The following is an 11,653-nucleotide window of genomic DNA, read 5'->3' as shown; positions in this document are numbered from 1 at the left end:
AAGTAGTCTTAGTATGTTTAGGACAGGTACAGCTACAAAATTATTCTGGTGAGCTTTTTCCATTTGCCAGGAAACATCCTAATCCCTGTATCAATCTATGATAATCTAGATAAACCACATCCCAACCATATAAAGGAAATACAAAAACAATCAGGTTTTTGCTAAGCAATGATTTTGAAGATTGGTATTCAAGGTGTCCCACAAAGCCATTATCTAGTCCAACCATTACCTAATTCAAAGTTACCAAAACCTCTCTCTGTCATTCATATAGTAGCATCCTTTTGTATACACATCCAATTATATAACTGCAGACACATTGAAAAATCTGTTCTCTGTCATCTGTCGTGTTTTCCCCTGTTTTAAGTATACCTTGCTAATGCTTGACCTGTGTGTGCTTTGTTAGCTACAAAGCCACCCCCAGAGCCCTGGGAGCACTGATCAAAATGAAACGCTGTCATCCACAAATTCCCTCAGGCAAACAGACATAATTACTGGAATTAGCTAGCTATTTTGTCATTAGCCTCTGCATTCAATGAGCCTATTAAAAAGAAATCGAAAAGATAGACAGTGACGGATGTCTACGGCGGATTTGAAGACACAAGCATTTCCCCCCCCACCCCTTAGCCACATATTCAATGCTATGTTTAATACCATAATGTAGTCATTCTCGGGGCTGTGGCTCTGCGGATTGTTCTGATTGGTATTGTGTGAATGCTGATGGCTCGACTCTGTTTAGTCACTGCATACAAATGCACTTTGTTAGCGTTCTGATGAAAATGGCAGCTTGCCTTTTAATGCTGTATTTTCCCTAGCCGTAATCACAGGGTGGGTATTCAAATAAATGATGCCAAAACAATGAGACCCAATCAGGATTTACTAAGCTGGTGAAAGGCCTGGGACACGTTAATGAGAGCTGTGAAGACACAAGGCCTCTTGGAAATACACGTATGACACATTAGGCAGGCTTTCTGGCTGGCTGCACTTTTTGTCTAAATGGGAAAAGGAGCGACATGATATTAACGTGTAATTTAGTGTAGATTTGCGTTTGCACAAATGCAGCCCCCAGTCTTTCAACATTTAGGCTAATAAAGAGACGCAGAACTGTCTTCCTGTACGCATTATGCGAACACACAATTCAAATCAGGATTTCAACCCGATTCTGCATATTCTTTCATATGATAGCTTATACACTTTTTTTTGCCATTCTAAGGATTACTTTGTCCTTGAACATGTCGGGATATACGTCTGTCCTTTTTCTTCCACTCATGTTGCTGCAATGCTTCATTGTGTAGATGTATTTGACTGCAACTGCCGTACCCAATTGTAGAAACAATTGAAAAGCACAGGATGTCATGTTGTGCTTCACTCAGGTCCGCATGGTTTAAGGGTCTGAAGCACGATCTCACGCACCATCTCGTTTCCACAGAACAAAAAGCTGCAACAGAGATATATGGTGAGCCAGTGGAACACGAATGGACGAATGTTTATCACAGATGACGGTCCTATACTGCCCTCTAGGGTTTTACAGAGCATACATCTTTCAGAGAGCTGCTTTTTTCCTCCAAATTATAACTTGTTATATATTAGGAGGCTACAGTCCATGTTAGCTGGTGTACAATAAATACATTACAAACAGCGTGTTATTTAATGTGTTCGTCTCATCATAGGTTTACGCTCCAAACCAAATTAACACAAACGTTGGTAAAGAGGCGCATAGGCAGTAAATCCTATCGCAGTGCTAGTTTTGATAGGGCTGAGTCTGAAGCCTCAGGAGCCCGTTTTTGGCACTAGGGGCATACGGCTACCATTAACAGAACGCCCTCGTTTGTCCGGAGGCGCAGACTGCTGCCACACAAGTGGGACTGGCAGGGCAGACGGATGTACAAGTTCCCATCCTTCCCTCGCAGCAGCTCAATCTTGTGGGCGCCAAACTTGGGAAGCATGGGGTTGATGTGGTTGTTGGAGAGGAACTTCACCTGAGTCACCTCGCCAATGTAAGTCATGGATGAAGAGCTCGTAGGTTTTACTAGAACTCAGGAGGCCACTTTAGGAAAGAACAGAAAATGTTAATTCCTTTAGTCCTTTTAGTTTAGGGCAGGATCAGTCAGTTGTCCTGTAAATTGATCTGTGATTCAAGTTCAGCCTTCAGAGGTTCAACTGATTTTATGGGCTATGATGTGACACTTCCAAGTAGAACAATGTAACATTTTTAAATGTGTGTGACATTACATGATCTAAACTCATCTATAAACTAGTTTATATCAGAAGTGTACCTGATACTGGCGTGTGTTGCCATGCTCTCCATACAGCGCTATGTTCATTATCCCCGGCAGGGATCTGCTGCCATCGATGGATACATTTGCTTTGTAGCGATACAGTGGAATATGAATACATGGGGTAAAAACAAAAACTTAGTACTGTATATAGTAAATCATTGTTCATGCATTATTTGAGCCACTGAAGCACGTGCTAAATAGTGTAAATAACCATGCCTATTTAATAGAGGTGTGAGAAGGCTTTTTCACAGAGTAAAGCGGAGGGATATCTGATGCCCAAGTAAAGCCAGGGAAAGGCCACTTACGGGCAAAAGGCACAGCGTCTCCAGTGTTCAGGTAGAACTTAATCTTGGATTGGCCACTGGGGACGGGGAATTTGTCGGCATAGTGACCCATAGTGGGACATGCATATTGTCTGCACATGGTAAACACCTCTCATAAAAATAAATACAAATTACAGAATCAGGTGAAAACATTGTTAGACAGTGGATTTGTTAGCGCCGAGGGACCCGAATATAGAATATGACCATATATGGCAAGGTATAGAAACAAGAATGTGTAGATTTTTGTACTGGGAGACATTCAGTTGAGGCATTTTAGTTTGAAAGTAAAGATTAAAGCTTAGTATTTATCCACAATTGCCATTTTTGGCCATTCACGAAAATGCAAAAGGACAGGCTATAAAAGTATTGGTTAGCTCGTTTTGCACGTTTGATAATGCATTATGAGCCAGTCCACTACAGTTAATATTCTGCCCAAGGTGAAATGTTAAGGGATCTTGCATGTTATGACCCATCGCTTTCCGCCTCTTTACGCCAAAGCAATCTGTGAGTACTCATCGTTTCTCACCCATGGCTTTGAGTACCCGAAATAGGGGGAACACACGCAAAGCTCCTCCCAACTTTTAATGCGTCTTAGATCGCCACCCTATAAATATGTAGTTCAGGATGACACCAGTTTATAGTTGTGGGAACAGCAGGGTTTGGCTGTCAACAGGGCAAAGGAACAACACCCGAGGGCGTTTGCGACGTGAACAACGAGGCGTAGGTCAGCATCTCTTGGGACATACTCATACAGTGTCTTCAGAAAGTATTCAGACTCCTTGACTTTTTCCACATTGTTACTTTACAGCCTTATTCGAAAATGGATTAAATTGTCCTCCCCCCATCAATCTGCACACAATACCCCATAATGACAAAGCAAAAACAGGTTTAGAAATGTTTGCACATTTATTAAAACAAAAACCAAAATATCACATTTAAGACCCTATTAAGACCCTTTACTCAGTACTTTGTTGAAGCACCTTTGGCAGCGATTACAGCCTCAAGTCTTTTTGGGTATGATGCTTCAAGCTTGGCACACCTGTATTTGGAGAGTTTCTCCCATTCTTCTCTGCAGATCCTTGCAAGCTCTGTCAGGTTGGATGGGGAGCGTCGCTGCACAACTATTTTCAGGTCTCTCCAGAGATGTTCGATCGGGTTCAAGTCCGGGCTCTGGCTGGGCCACTCAAGGAAATTCAGAGACTGGTCCCGAAGCCAATCCCGCGTTGTCTTGGCTGTGTGCTTAGGGTCATTGTCCTGTTGGAAGGTGAACCTTCACCCCAGTCTGAGGTCCTGAGCGCTCTGGAGCAGGTTTTCATCAAGGATCTCTGTACATCTTTCCCTCAATCCGGACTGGTCTCCCAGTCCCCGCCTCTGAAAAACATCCCCACAGCATGATGCTGCCACCACGCTTCATTGTAGGGTTGGTGCCAGGTTTCCTCCAGACGTGACACTTGGCATTCAGGGCAAAGAGTTCAATCTTGGTTTCATCAGACCATAGAATCTTGTTTCTCATAGTCTGAGAGCCCATGAGGGCTGTCATGTGCCTTTTACTAAGGAGTGACTTCCATCTGGGCACTCTACCATAAAAGCCTGATTGGTGAAGTGCTGCAGAGATGGTTGTCCTTCTGAAAGGTTCTCCATCTCCACAGAGGAACTCTGGAGCTCTGTCAGAGTGACCATCAGGTTCTTGGTCACCTCCCTGACCAAGGTCCTTCTCCCCGATTGCTCAGTTTGGCCAGGCGGCCAGCTCTAGGAAGAGTCTTGGTGGTTCCAAACTTCTTCCATTTAAGGATGATGGAGACCACTGCATTCTTGGGGACCTTCAATGCAGCAGATCTGTGCCTGGACACAATCCTGTCTCGAAGCTCTACGGACAATTCCTTCGACCTCATGGCTTGGTTTTTGCTCTGACATGCACTGTCAACTGTGGGACCTTATATAGACCGGTATGTGCCTTTCCAAATAATGTCCAATCAATGGAATTTTCCGAAGTAGGACTCCAATCAAGTTGTAGAAACATCAAGGATGATAGATGGAAACAGGATGCACCTGAGCTCAATTTCGAGTCACATAGCAAAGGGTCTGAATACTTATGTAAATAAGGTATTTATGTTTTTTATTTTTAATACATTTGTAAAAATGTCTAAAAACCTGTTTTCGCAATGTCTTTATGGGGTATTGCGTAGCTTAATGAAAACAAAAATGTTTTTATCCATTTTAAAATTAGGCTGTAACGTAACAAAATGTGGAAAAAGTCAAGAGATCTGAATACTTTCCGAATGTATGAGGTCATGCACCATGCTCCCGGGGCTGTTTGATTGGGATGCGACCCAAAGCAGGGATAAACTGCCATTAACGTGGACAGCTGCATTCCCTCCCATAGAAATCATGGGGGACGCCCGTCTGCTACAGTCTTCGCTGAACCCAATCCCGGCAAATCAACTTCTAAAACCATAGAAACAGTTCACAGCCATATCAATGTCATGTACAACAGGTGCGTGCGTGCCCCCCCAGGACAGTCTTTGCAGCCAACGATGCGCCTCCCCATCCCATGTGATAGCCTAGAGTAGTTTGTTAATGGAGGACAGCCACCCAGCCTTGGCCCCCTAACAACTCGCAACCCCAGTAAGTTGGGGAAAACTTTCAAACCCAAATAAAGAAAACACTTACGGAGTCAAAACCCGTATCCCGTAAAGCCTTCAGGGTTTACGAGTCTGTCATTGTAGTACTTGTAGGATCAGAGATGGTTGCAGGCAACAACATTGCACGTGTCTGGCACAATAACAAAGGGGGCAAAGCAGAGAGAGGGATGGGTGAAGGTCATGGGCTATGTTGTAGTCTCCCAGCATAGGGCAAGCACCAGGCGCTTCAAAAGCTGTGGCGCCATCTTCCACTCTTCTCTACAATCAAAAGTGGCAGATTCAGCTGTCCTGGCCCCCAAGGCAGCAGCACATAACTGAAGGGGCCTGCCACCATTTTAGAAAATATTTGTCCAGACCGGTCCAATTGAAAAAACTGGTGTTCTTTATGGTTTTACCATTCGTACCACTCCAATATTCCAGGGGATACATTTTCAGATGGCCAGACAAGAAAATGTGTGAGTCATTGTGACATGGAGTGCCTATGATGCTAGTTCTGACCTTACACTACATAGAAAGTTACATTACGTCAACTTGTAACGGCTGGTTAATAGATTGGGGTCTCTTTTCACTGACTGGCTTTGGCCATTCATACATCGATCAAGTGACACCATTCATTCCTATGTGAAGACTCAATAGCGCATTCAAGCCAAATTAAGTCTTAAGATAGTGTCTCATTGAGGAATAACATGTGCAGTTTGAGCTAATCCATGAAGTGATGTTGCTGGCTAACTCAGTGCTGCCACCTCATTGAGTAGCTCAAGTTGAAGGCCAACTGGGGTACTGCAGGTTAGCAACTCAATTATCCTTATAACTTATTCTGTGTGCAATTTTGAAGTTATCAGTTCAAGGACATACATCTGGTTTATTAGAAGCAATTACTTGTATCATTTTGTTTATTTAAAAAAAAAAGATTACCATTTTTCCATTCGCTGTAATGGGGGGATCCTGTTTTCCGCTAACAATGCCTGCAGTACTGCAGTTGGCATTCAACTTCTGTAGCCTCCATGAGCGGTGGCAGTCGTTCTCCCCTGGCTCTATTCAATCCGTATCGCAGAAGTTCAGCATTAGTGTTATTGAAATTTAAAGGCAATGTTCCGGCGTTAGCGGAGACTGCAATCACGTTGCCGCTGCTGCATGTCAGCTCAAATCGGAAGTTACATTTATATCACGCAATCGGGAGTTATTTTCCCTTGCGGTTGATCCTCATCTTCACCTTTTAAGCATTTTTCCCCAATTCTACAGGTTTCAAGACACAGTACAAATATGCATCCGTTCTCCCCTTCCCAAAGGCAGTCAATGTCCACAATGGTAGAGACAATGTTCTTGTCACAGTCAGGCATGTGCTCTCCTCTGTTAGGGTAGAAGTCAACGTGGCCAACAGCGTGAGATATGCCCTTGCCTGAAATAAAAAGGATGATGTAGTCTTATGCTGTATTCTGCTCATATGAACAGAAATATTTTGTGTAAGCCACGAATGTAAGCCAGGGTATTCGTCACACTCAAAAAGTGCACTTTATTTTGATATTTAAAAACAGCCATTGTGTCCCATAGCAACATAAGGGATGAAGGGCAGCGTGTCAGTGTGAATGACATCTACAAATGTGGCATCGGACTGGTCCAGGCGCACCGTGGCAATGAGGCCCTGGAAGCAGGGCTGTGCTGGGTCCAGCCCTGAGAGAGGAGGACACAAACACACAACCTCTAACTCAGAATTTCAGTCAATCACTTTACATCTACACGTTTTCAACAAGGGTTATATGGCTCAGAATAGGAGTTGGGGGCTTGGGACCTGGGTTTCAACGCATTACGTAGATCCATGACGATGTATACATGTGCTTAGCTAAGATCTGACCTGTGATACGTCCTAGCATGCTGATCCTGCGGCCCACCTCCCCAGCAGCGTGTGCCCCCAGACTGTCCGATAACGTGGACCATGTAAGCCTTCCTGTGACAGAAAATGTTACGGTGAGCGTTGGAGTGATAATGGTGTCTTTCAACCTAGAACGCTCTGTTTGCTGTGTGACAGTTGTGCGTCCATGCTGCCGCAACAGAAATAGATATGTTTTTAGGTTTAAACATTCTTGAGCTGTGAAACAACATATGGCATGTGCACGTGTAGACAGTCGGGGTTAATTCCAATATAATTTCAAATTTAATTCACTTATGAAGTGGAGAATTTGTTGAATTCAATTACAACTCCAACAATCTTAAAGTTATAGAATTGGACTACATTAGAATGGTGAAAAATGTCACTTCGGAATTGAAATTCAGTATTTTTCCATTTCCCAGTTAAACTAATGCAAAGAAATATAAAGGAAATAATGCAATTATAGAACATTTACTGCAGGATTTGAACGCCTAAAGTGGATTGACGCAGCCTTGTGTCAATCTAATTAAAATAATTACTTCTCCATCAGAATACATCAGTTTAAGCTAGACGTATCCGTTTTGCATGGGCTGTGTCTCATTCCACCGTATCCGCCCATGTCAGCCTTCCACAGCTGCGATGGAAAGTGGGTTAGCTACAGCGCTGTTTGTCAGACCAGGAGACATCCCGAAAATCGGTCTCTCATGAAAACGTCTGTGGCATCCCGAAAGGTTTGACCTAAAAACTAATATGACAACCATAGAAACATGACTCACGATGGTGTTCTCAGTTTTGTCACGGTACTCGTCTGAAGTTAACCCGGTACCAAAAAATGTATATAAGTGATTTTGTGCCCCCCACCCTTAAAGGGGTCAAATACATGTCCATTTTTTTTAAATAATTCCTAAGCCTTCTTATTTCTCCTAGATATAGGACAGAGACTTCAAAACATTATGACTTCCTTTGATTGTCTTTTGCCGTTTATGAACGTGTTACTCAATGCCTTTCAATGGGCTATAGCAGCAAAGGCCAAATTCTATATTTTATCAAATTGTAAATATATATCTACACAAGTGAATTTAAACAGCTAAAATATCCACAGTATATCTTAAAACAATTCCATATGTTAGCTTAGTAGAATTTGAATTGAATAAAATGTACAGGGGAAAGGAATTGTGGAATTCACACCAACCCTGTGTATACAGTACCTATGGTCCAGACAGTACTTACCCAGAAGACGTCAATCATGTGGGCCACCTGGGCGCCAACGACTCAGATGTTATTGGCTGCCTGTGTGCAGAGGGTCAGCCCCCCCTTCTTCCAGTCCACACAGATGCAGTTGACCTCTTCCTCTGTCAGTATCGTCTGAGAACACAAACATGACATCAACCCCACAATGGGCACTGCTGTTCCCGGTGTTAACTATCACTTACTTCCTTGGTGTTATCCAGAGAACCACCCTCTCACCCAAAAATAAAATATCAAGCATAGTACACAAGTCCCATTGGGAGGGACTCAACATGTAGTGCACTCAGACTAGAACTGAACACTGCCTACTTTGCACATTTCAATAAGCCAGTTCTCGTCACCCTTGTCAAAAAAAGCATTAGTATTTACCGTACTCTCTGTAAGAAATGAATAAGTAACCAGTACTATTAACGACAGACATTTGTGCTGAATCTGTATGCTCTTTTAATATACACTGATCTGGGCTACTCTTCTGTGTCTGGGAAACAGGCAGTTGGAGGTGTCAGATGTCACATACTATTGTGTACATACTATAGCATCAGTTCATGTCAAGGCCAAAAGATACACCATCTATATACAGTAGCATTATAACTGATCAGCACAGTACACAACATGAATCATTGTGGAAAAACTGGCATTCACTAACACTTAAAGACTTAAAACACTAGAAGTTGTTGTTTGTTTCCATCAGTCTCACGAAATCCCACAGTGAAAAAAGCTGAAATTCACTATTTTTCATCCATCTGCTTGCGCTGCATTCATATTTAGTCTCACGTTGAAGTGTTTTACCATTGTCTTCTCAGGACAACCAGGGCCGCAAACAGTAAACAAAACAATGACAAACTGCATTCATGTTTTATTGACAAATGTAAATAAAAAAACGGATAAAAATGTATTTATACGAATCCTGTAAGTACAGAAATTCTTGGCTCAGTGGGAAAATATCCAACTAGTCAGTGACAACTGTGTGAAGTTTGAAGTTTGTGACAGCAACTATGTGAGTTTATTACAGTATTATAGACACTATGTCCTGGGATTTCCTAAGATCTTCTATGTTCAGGGGCGGCAGGGAAGCCTAGTGGTTAGAGCATTGGGCCAGTAACCGAAAGGTTGCTAGATTGAATCCCCGAGCTGACAAGGTAAAAATCTGTCGTTCTGCCCCTGAACAAGGCAGTTAACCCACTGTTCCGAGGCCGTCATTGTAAATAAGAATTTGTTCTTAACTGACTTGTCTAGTTAAATAAAGGTAAAATAAAAAATAAATATGTACAAGAACCGCTTACCTTCAAACGACTCTGGTATCAGCGGCTGCAGAAGAAATATACGAATCCAACACAACAGCCCAGCAGTCAAAAGGGGTTAACAACGCTTCGATCCCACCGACAGCTTCATTGCACTTTGGTACACCAGAATTACATTCATTTCCAATGAAACGCTGCATTTGCCTTGCAGCATTGCATTGGTAGAGGCAGTTGCAGTGCATTCGGTGTGGTGCATACGTTGGATTTATCGAAGGTATGCATCAGACTGTATGCGTAGACGGCTTGACAGAAATGGTAGCAGAAGGAGAAAGATTAACTTTTGTTCCATACATATCCAGATGATGCTGCGTACTATTTTGCGCAAGGATGCTGTCAGTGTGATCGAAGCGTAAGAAGTCCAAAACACACCGGCGTCACTCTAAAAGTTTAATTTATGTTCATAAACAGTATTTCCAGAGCAAATTACAACCATAAAAAGACATCCCAATTAAATAGGTCACACCTATTTAAAATGTCAGGCTACCTAATTACCTAGTTGAAATCAGTTGTGTCAATTAAGCCTCCTTCATACCTGGTGCTAACATTGTTCCTGTGTCCTGATCTTAACCACATTCTGATCGTGCCAACGTTGTTTACGGTTTTACCTGTTGTTCTTTTGAACAATCAGATCAGATCTTTGCCAATAAATGGTCTGGTTGTGTAAACGCAGCCATTGTAGCCATTGCATCTACACATGGTAGTAAAATGTGTCTCTTATGCGTCCACTATGTCCACATTGTGACCAAATATTCTGGTCCCTCCCTGGATGCAAATTTTTGACTGATATTCTTTCAAAATAAAATGAATTTATTTATTTAAAGACGTATATTTATGCCAAGTCAATGGCGTCACCTGTCAATGATTTTATAGGGTGGGATAATGATTTAAACTGTTTCACTGTCCAGATCCATCTACACTTGTAAGATACGGTATATAGCCCCATTTATACCAATGCTAACATTTAACACAGACAGCCTAATTCTGATCTTATTGGTATTTTGACCAATCAGATATTTTCCTCAGATCTATCCTCAGCCCTTTGTCCTCAGATCTTTTTACACATTCTGATTGCGCCCATATTTTTAGACAGGTGTAGATAATTAAAAGACACATTGCGATCTGATTGTGATCAGATCTTCCAGACCACCTCCTGAGGAAGTCAGGGACTCGTTGTGTCCGGATATCAATCAAGTGTAAACAGATCTGGATGGTCAAACCATTTAAATCATCATTATACTGGCCTCTAAAATCATTGGCATCAGTAATTGTCTTAAAATAAATAAATAAATATTATCTTGAAAGAATATCTGTCAAATAATTTGCTGACAGGGAGGCACCAGCTGATCTGGTCACAATGCAGAAACAGTCGACGGATAAGAGACACATTTTAGTCAAAACAAACCTTAATCAGATAGTGATTGGATCATATTAATCAGATCACAAAATGCACATGTTAGCGCAAGGTGTAAACAACGCTTCTGACTACCTCCAGAAGTGGTCGGGAAGATCTGATCACAATCAGACCACAAGGCGACTTTCAATCATCTACACCTGTCCAAAATCTGGGCACAATCAAAATGTGGACAATATCAGAACAAAGTATGCATGTTACAACCAGGTATAAACGGGCTTTAGAAAACAAGAAACAATTCATTGCTGTAGTGTAGCGGTTGAGATTGTGGAAAAGTATGCTAGAAACTGTTCAAGGTTTATAAGTGACTGAATTAATAAGTAAACATACACAAAACACAACTTGCTCAATAAATCACTTTTGAATTACATGTTGAATGAATATGATAAAACTGGAATGTTTACTTCTTCCCAGGCATCTATTTCATGTGTATGTTACAGGTTGTGTCTTCTAGAAATTGGTTAGACCTGGTTCATTCTGACAAGAATATGTTTTTGTCAGTAATGTGTAGCGTTTATAAGTCATACTGTTTGTTATCACCTAACTGATATCACAGCCAGCTCAGACATGTACACTGTGTACGTA

General features: G+C 42.0%; 1 pseudogene; it reads right to left on the bottom strand.

The window, feature by feature from the left end:
* Positions 1 to 1,362: 1,362 nt before the first annotated feature.
* On the bottom strand, positions 1,363 to 10,202 carry LOC120045867 (annotated as a pseudogene).
* Between the last annotated feature and the right edge of the window lie 1,451 nt (positions 10,203 to 11,653).

Source organism: Salvelinus namaycush, chromosome 4, assembly GCF_016432855.1.
Source record: "Salvelinus namaycush isolate Seneca chromosome 4, SaNama_1.0, whole genome shotgun sequence".
NCBI lineage: Eukaryota > Metazoa > Chordata > Actinopteri > Salmoniformes > Salmonidae > Salvelinus > Salvelinus namaycush.
The sequence above is the reverse complement of the archived record's forward strand: the minus strand, read 5'-3'. Positions and strand labels throughout refer to the sequence as shown.